Source organism: Megascapheus bottae, chromosome Y (assembly GCF_031878675.1).
Source record: "Megascapheus bottae isolate mThoBot1 chromosome Y, mThoBot2.hap1, whole genome shotgun sequence".
NCBI classification, from domain to species: domain Eukaryota; kingdom Metazoa; phylum Chordata; class Mammalia; order Rodentia; family Geomyidae; genus Megascapheus; species Megascapheus bottae.
In genome coordinates this window covers 10316022-10324701 of record NC_143548.1, presented here as the reverse complement: position 1 = coordinate 10324701, position 8680 = coordinate 10316022, and the positions used below count along the sequence as shown (strand labels likewise).

Genomic DNA, 8680 nt, shown 5'->3' with positions numbered 1-8680 from the left:
AACATATAAGAACCAAAGAAAATTAGGAAATGCAGAGACAGATGTAGTGGGAAAACCTAAGTAGGGTGTAAGGCATCATGGGACTATAGGCACTTGGTCCCTGAGTCTCCAAATGCATGCAGGTTTACTTGCAGGTTCACACAGGGAAGATTACCATGGAAACATACAAAAACATGCATATTACAATCAGAAAAAAATCGTGTTTGCAAGAGACATTGGTTCCTTTATTTTTTAAAATAGCAGCCTGCAGCTCAGCAATAGTCCAGACACAGGTCTACTTATCTTGCCCCAGGGCTAAGCTATCAAGATCTCTAGCTCTCAAAGCTAAAGTGTCAGCCTTTCCAGTACTAAGGTAGGGGGTACAGCATTCCAGTTTCATAATTCTCTCCAGAGTGGTCTGAATTAACCCTGGATGGACAGCTTTTCAGCATTCCAAGTGCTATATAGAGGGCAGCCAGCCTCTCCAAACTTTTCCAGGTTCACAGCTCAGTGTCGGTGTTCCCTTTACCCTTACCCTTACTGGCTTTACAGCCAAAAATAACATTGAGAATGTCTGAGTAGCTTCTTATCCTGTCTGGGTATGCACCCTACAATATAGCACCAGAGCCAGAGGAAATCATGTGCATGTAAACTTATCATGTTTCCCAAGGAACACATATTACCATTTCCCTTTCAATGTCAGTCAGAATTAGCTGCGTGATCATATCACAACCAGGCCACAAACATATATCAGTGGGAAGCAGGGGCACTGCTGCTTCTGCAGCCTTGCCCCGGGGTTCAGTCAATTGAGACCCGAGAGAGAACCATACCTAAATGAGTGGGACAGACAAACACAAGGAAATGAGACCAAGATAGTTTTCTGATCAAGGTCTGTTTATTGAAAGTCAGAGGGGGTTTATATAAGCCTCTAGAGCAGGGGCTAGGTTCAGTAGAAAAAATTTTCTTCAGCATGAGTCTGTGGGAACAGGACATGGCAATTTGGTGTCAAGATAAAGGTCCAGGTGTCTCTTAACACAGAGCAAAATAAGTTATAAGATAAGATAGCAGTCGGGATGTCTCTTGGCACAAAGTAAAGCAGCTAAAAACTATTTACTAAGCTCATCATATTAAAAGTCCTAAGCAACAAGTTAAGAGACCTTGAGGCAGTCTCCAACCCAGCCTCATGTCTAATGTGGCAGATCATGGATTCAGTTTACGCCATAGCCTAGAGCATTGCTGCATAATAGACCCTGAGCCCTGACATTCACACACACACACACACACACACACACACACACACACGAATAAAACAGTATAGTTTTCAGACAAACTTACTTGTAATAGTCAAAATAAATGCCCCAACATGAACGATCATGTGTGCAACACATGTAGCTATCATGGAGGAGTCAGTCAGTCTGAAGACATGAGAGGAAGAAGAAATGTGTGAGACCTCATGGTAAGTTAAAAATAGTGGAATATACCTGTGACCTAAGTTATGTGGAGGATTAGAAAGAATGATATCTGCAGGAGCAAGCCCTAGGCCAAAACTAAATCGCTAAACAAATTAAAAAATTAAAATCAAGAAACAGCTGGAGGTTTGATGAAACCCCTGTGTATCAGTCATGTGCAACCTGAGTACTACTGAGTACAAAGCTCATTTATACAGAAAAAAATACAATGAAAACAGATTCTTGGAAATACTTTGAGAGTGACCAGTAGAAAAGAACAGATGCAATATTATTTTGTTTTATCTTGAAAGCAGGAGAAATAGTCAAACATGATTCAAGGAAAAGAACATGAAAAAATGATTAAAGCATAATATGCTAATGTGGAAACAGCAATTATGTTATGAATTTTCGAGCTTTAAAATGTGCAGGCACAACAACTGACTCACAGGCCCTGGTGGGCACACATGCTTCATCAGATACACATGCCTAAGCTGGCACATGCTCACTAGGGGACCCAGGTGCTCTAAAAGGCATGTACACAATGTTATGGGTCTGAGAATGAGCCCACCAATGTGAATTTAGGGTTCAAAGAAGTTTATTAAGGTCTTGCAGAATCTGGCTGGCCAGAGACACAGTGCAGAGCTACCACTGTGACCCCAAAGGGGTCTCAAGTTAGGCTTCTAAGGGTAAGCATCCCAAACAGTTTTAGTTGTAGGGTTCCATTAATATAACATCAGCTCTTTTGAAACAAAGGACCTTACCAAATGTAGTTACACATTACTGGGCAGGGGGGAGGGAAAGGTGCTTTCACATTACTCCATAGGGGGTCCAGGGACATTCTTCCCAAAACCAGGCCTGAGGTTGAGTTAAACTAAAACTGCTGTTTTGTAGCATTCCTTAGTTCCCCAGTAAGCGTCCAACTCCTGGCTCAGCTTCTCAACTTAGTCAAGAGGCTTTCTATTCTAAGGGACTCTTACACTCCTCCCTTTTTATTTTTGTCGGTGGTGGAACCTGAACACGGGGCCTGGGCACTGTCCCTGAGCTCTTTAGCTGAAGCACAGCCGTATCCCTTGAGATAAAAGTCTCACAGACTTTTAGTAGGTGGGCTGTCTTTGAACCTTGATGCTCAGATCTCAGCCTCCTGTGTAGCTAAGATTACAGGTGTGAGCCACTATGCCAAGGTAACAGCTTCTCATTCTCATTCTCTTGGTAACATGAAACTTGAACTGAAAAGTGAGCACTTGGGTAAGACCTGTCCATACAAATGGAGTATCGCGAGGCGTGTGACGTCATAAGGAATTCAGGGTGGGTGGGGCTCTTCTGCCGCCCCTTCCGGTTTCCCTCGCCAAGGGAAGTGGCAGCCGCCATTTTGTCGTCTGTCGAGGGCCGCGGCGAGGGCGAAGGAGGCATCCTCTCTGCGGACGGGGCGACCACGGCCCCACGGCGGCCGAGGAGGGGTAGGCGCAGGCCGCCGCTGTGGTCGGGGTGGCTTGGCGTGTGGGGAGAGGGTGGCAGCCGAGCTTGACGGGCTGCTTCGGCGCGGCGACCTCGGAAAGGAACGCTTTTCTCGGAGCCTACACACTAGCGGGAGGCTGTGAGTGTGTGGGGGAGGGGGAGGGGCCCGGATCCGGGTCCGGGTCGGGGTCCAGTTCGGGGTCCGGGTCGGGTTCGGAGTCCGGGACCGGCTCGGGGTCCAGTTCGGGGTCCGGGTCGTGGTCCGGGTCCGGGTCGGAGTCCGGGTCGGGGTCCGGGTCGGGGTCGGGGTGCGGGTCCGGGTCGGGGTCCGGGTCCGAGTCAGGGTCGGGGTCGGGATACGGGTCCGGGTCCCGGTCGGGGTCGGGGTGCGGGTCCGGGTCGGGGTCCAGTTCGGGGTCCGGGTCGGGTTCAGAGTCCGGGACCGGGTCGGGGTCCAGTTCGGGGTCCGGGTCGGGGGTTCGGGTCCAGGTCAGGGTCCGGGTCGGGTTCGGAGTCCGGGACCGGGTCGGGGTCCAGGTCGGGGTCCGGGTCCGAGTCGGGGTCCGGGTCCGGGTCGGGGCCTGGGTCGGGGTCCGGGTCAGGGTCCGGGTCGGGGTCCGGGTCGGGGTCCGGGTCGGAGTCTGGGTCCGGGTCCGGGTCGTGGTCCGGGTCCGGGTCGGGGTCCGGGTCGGGGTCCGGGTCGTGGTCCGGGTCCGGGTCGGGGTCCGGGTCGGGGTCCGGGTCGTGGTCGGGGTCCGGGTCGGAGTCCGGGTCCGAGTCCAGGTCCAGATGCAGGTCCAGGTGTGGCGGTCCTCACGCTGCTGGGGCCGAGGGGCGTAGAGCACATTCGGGACGCGGGTTTCGCTCCCCTGACCTGTATTTGAGACACCGGAGTCGAAGTTTGCTTGCTTAACGGCCATGCTGGGAATCTTCCCGCCGCCATGCGCCGCCAGACCGCAGGTTCAGCTTGCAGTCTCAGGTACATTACGGACGCTCGGAAACTCCACCACTCGTGAACCTAAACTGGGAAACTCCCGCCAGTGGGCACTGGGGTATCGCGAGTGTGGGTTCAGCCGTCGCACCTGCTTGTCCCCGTTGTGTGCCTTAAAGGTCCTCCCGATTATACAGGTAGATCAAATAGCCCGGAGCACACCGTGCAACTGAGACATTCTGAATGTCGTCATAACTACATAGAATCTGTATATGTATAATGTATACATATAATATATTAAAGGTGTCTAAGCGATGACATTAGTGAATTTGAATTCTGGGAACTAGACTGAGAGAGGATAGCTAATAAAAACCCAGGTTTCCTGAGTTTCAGTGAACTGATAAAGATAGGAGGCAGGAGCTCTAAGGACTTGTTGGAGGTGAGAGACACATTAGGTTTGTTTTTTTTTCTTTTCTTTTCTCTTGGTGAGTCATGGGGCTTGAACTCAGCCTGAGCACTGTTCTTGAGCTCTTCAACCAAAGCCTACAGCCGTACCCTTGAGCCAAACCCACTTTCGTTTTCTAGTGGTTAATTGGAGTCTTAGGAACTAGGTATGGTAGCTCAATACCTGTAGTCCTAGCTACTCAGGAGGCTAAAGTCTGACAATCAAGGTTCAAAAGCAGCACAGGTACAAAAGGACCTGAGACCAATTAACCTCTAAAATGGGAAGTGGGCTTGGCTCAAGAGGAGGATTGTAGCCTTGAGCTAAAGTGCTCAGGGACTACACCCAGGCCAAGTTAAAGCACTGTAACCCACAAAAAGAAAGAAAAGAGAGAACAAAACTGCAAACCAGGAACTGCACTTATTGTGCAACCTGGATACACTAGCACTGGCACACCTACTATTCTGACAACATATGACTGCCTATCTTTCCTGTCTGCAAGATACATTTCCTGAAATTACAAACCTTATTGTGGTCTTTAGTAGAGTTTCTTCCAGGCAGCCTAGCTTTCACAGGCAGTTACCCCAAAGCAGTGATTATGTAGACTAGTGATTTCTGCAAACATTTGATTTTGCCCCATTTCCTGACATCATACAAGAAACTTGTCTTCCCAGTAAGAAAGAAAGGTAGTTTTAGCTCTCCCACCTCCACAGTGAAGGGTTGGTGGTCACCTAATGAAATTAGATTCTGGGTCCACTTGTGACAGTGTGATAGATAAGGAATTAGGCTTACCTGGCACCATCTTGGCTTTTTGGTAGATATAGTGAGGTCCCACCACCCAGATGCTGAGTGGGCCTAATTCCTAAAGGAAGGGGTAGGGATTCAAACAATATTTTACTGGAACTTTTAGACTATAGCATAAACTGGTGAAATTCTTCGAACTCTCAAGCTACCTGTGAACCCTGTCCTCTGACCAGCTCAGTCTCTATTTTTACTAATTCTCCTCAGATCACACCATAGCATCCCTCCTCACCTCTCCATCAGAGATGATTAGGTTTGTTGGGAGTGTTTTTCTGCTTTTTCTTTCCTGTAGTAAAGCAATACAGCTACCTTAAAAAAAAAAATTTGTCTTCCCTTTTCTCTTGCATGTAATTTGGGTAGAGTGATAGCTTATATCTTCTGAGGCCTGTGCAGATTATAGGTGACACATTTTAGAGTTAAAGAGAACAATAACCTGTGGATTCAAAGCTCACCTGCATTTGACAGAGGCAACCTACTCTTGGTACATTCTCTACTACTGAATCTTATGTCGGTGCAATGACAGTAATTTGCCTTAACAAACCATCCTTATTTCATATAGAAACAACTTGAGGCTCAAGAAAATGGGCAAATCCTGGTTATGGGTGACAGAGCCTGACCATTGGCATAATCTGCTGAATGACAAGAGTTTTGTGAGGTTTAAGTTGGCTCTACTAACATTAAGTTAGTGAATGGACCTGAAAGTTTGTTAACTTTTTGTCCATCTCTCCCCAAATATGAATTAACTATGGATTCTAGAAACAAGGATTCTCTTCCATTCTAGTTTACCAGCTTGGAATCATTGTTCTAGTCTGGGCCAAATGCTGTCCCATTTCTGTTCATCCTTCATGTAAGCAATGTTAGCTTCTCTGAGATTGCCTTGGATCCAGTTGATATTGGTTGGGTGAGATGTTTTGTTTTCCTATGTCAGATGTATTATTGGTGAATATCTTTTCCCAGTTGGTTGGCTGTCTCTCTACTTTCCCGACTATGTTTTTATCTGTACAGAAATTTTGTTTTTAGGTAGTCCCATTTATCGAGTCTCTCTCCAATCTGTTGTGACCCTGAGATTCTGTTCAGGAATCTGTTGCCTGTGCCTATGAGTTCCAGTGTCTCTCCTACTTTACCAAGTGGCAGTTTCACGGTTTCTGGTCTGACGTTGTGGTCTTTGATCCACTTTGAGTTAATGCTTGTGCATGGCGAAAGGCTAGGGTCAATTTTTAGTTTTCTGCATGTGGCTGCCCAGTTTTGCCAGCACCAATAATTGAATAGACTGTGTTTGTTCCACTGTATATTTTTGGCTCCTTTGTCAACTACAAGTTGACTATAGGTATGTGGTTCTATTTCTGGGTCTTCTATTCTGTTTCACTGATCTTCTGGTCTGTATTTGTGCCAATACAAAGCAGTTTTTGTTATTATGGCTCTGTAATAGACTTTGAAGCCTGGTATTGTAATACCACCAGCATTGCTCTTTTTGCTTAGAATTGTTTTGGCTATTGTAGGTCTTTTCTTGTTCCATATGAATCTTTGGATTATATCTTTTATTTATATCTATTTCAGTGAAGAATGTCTTTGGGATTTTGATGGGGATTGCCGTGAATTTGTATATCAATTTTGGCAGTATAGCCATTTTTCACTATATAGGTTCCCCCTAGCCATGAGCATGGGATGTCTTTCCATTTCCTAGTGTCCTCTTTAATTTCTTTCATTAGGCTTTTATGGTTTCCATTAAATAATTCCTTTACATCTTTGGTTAAGTATATTCCTAAGTATTTTATTCTTTTGGGGGCTATTGCAAATGGGATCGTTTTCTTTATTTGGCCTTCTGTTTTTGTATTGTTGGTGTACAAGAAGGCTACTGACTTCTGAAGATTGATTTTGTATTCTGCCACTTTGCTAAAGTGGTTTATTAATTCTAGAAGTTTGGGAGTGGAGTTTGTTGGGTCACTCAAGTAGAGGATCGTGTCGTCTGCGAATAGGGATAGTTTAATTTCTTCTTTCCCTATGTGGATCCCTTTGATGTCCTTGTCTTGCCTTATTGCTCTGGCTAAGGGTTCCAGCACTATATTGAAGAGGAGTGGAGAGAGTGGGTATCTGTGTCTAGTTCCTGATGTTAAGGTGAATGGTTCCAGTATTTCACCTTTCAGTATAATACTGGCTGTAGGTTTTTCATATATGGCTTTCACTATTTTGAGGAATGTACCTCTTATTCCTATTTTTTCTAGTGCTTTCAACATGAATAATGGATGTTGTATTTTGCCAAATGCCTTCTCTGCGTCCAGAGAAATTACCATGATTCTTACCCTTAGCTCTATTGATGTGATGTATTACATTGATTTGCGAATGTTAAACAGCCTTGCATCTGTGGGATGAAGCCTACTTGATCATAGTGTATGATTTTTTAAAATTTATCTCTGGATTCTGTTGGCTAATATTTTATTGAGGAGTTTTGCATCTGTGTTCAGTAGAGAGATAGGTCTGTAGTTTTCTTTTTTTGTTGGTCTTTCCCTGGTTTGGGGATGAGAGTAATATTAGCTTCATAAAATGGGTTTGGTATTGCTGCTTCTGTTTCTATTTCTCGGAAGAGTTACAAGAGTATTGGTGTTATTTCATCTTTAAACATCTTGTAGAATTCCTCAGTGAAACCATCTGGACTTGGGCTCTTTTCCACAATTTCATTGTAAGAGATTGGTTTGTTCAGTTTGTTTACCTCTTCATTGTTCAATGTGGGTAGCCTATATTTATTTAAGAAATCATCCATTTCTACTAGATTTTCTTGTTTCTTTGAATATAGGCCCTGGTAGTATCTATTCATTGTAGACTGAATTTCTTGGAAATCAGTTGTGATTGTTCCCGTGGGGGTCTCTAATCTTGTTTATTTGAGTCTCCCCTTTCCTTTTTTTGATTAATCTTGCCAGGGGTCTGTCTATGACTCATCGATTTTGTGTATAGTAGATCTTATTTCAATCTCTGATATTTTTATTTCTGTCCTTCTAGTTGTTTTAGAATTAACTTTTCCTTGCTCCTCTAGGTGTTTTAGTTTTTTTTTTTTATTTTTAGGTTATTTACATGCTCTTCTTCTGTCTTTTTAATGTGCACTCCTAGGAGTGCGATAAATTTGCTTCTTAGAACTGTCTTTGATGTGTCCCATAAGTTCCTTTGTGATGTTTCTTGATTGTCAAGGAAGTTTTTAATTTCATTTCTGATCTGGGTGCCCAGATCAGATTCTGATAATTTCTGATTTGGGTGCTCCCATGTTGGGGGAATAAATGTTTATATCTGTAATATTATGGGCATGGATTGTACCCTTTACTAATATATAATGGCTGTCTCTATCGTTATGTACTGATTTTACTGAGAAGTTAATTTTGTTGGAGATTAAGATTGCTACTCCTGCTTTTTTGCATTGGTGCATTGGCGTGGAACCTGCTTTTTTGCATGGTGCATTGGGGTGAAAAATTTGTTTCCATCCTTTCACTTGAAATTTGTTTCTGTCTTTGGTGGTGAGGTGGGTCTCTTGGAGGCAACATATGGATGGGTGGTGTTTCCTAATCTAGTCTGCTGCTCTGTGTCTTTTGATTGGATTGTTCAGCCCATTCATATTTAGGGAAATTATGGAGAAGTGGT

At 44.7% G+C, this 8680-nt stretch overlaps 1 long non-coding RNA gene across 1 annotated transcript in view; it reads left to right on the top strand.

The window, feature by feature from the left end:
* Positions 1 to 2750: 2750 nt before the first annotated feature.
* The window catches only part of LOC150040334 (uncharacterized), a 74995-nt gene continuing 69065 nt past the window's right edge, over positions 2751 to 8680 (top strand). The window contains exon 1 of the long non-coding RNA XR_016534023.1: positions 2751 to 2884. This is a non-coding gene — a long non-coding RNA (uncharacterized LOC150040334). The remainder of the gene's footprint in view (positions 2885 to 8680) is intronic.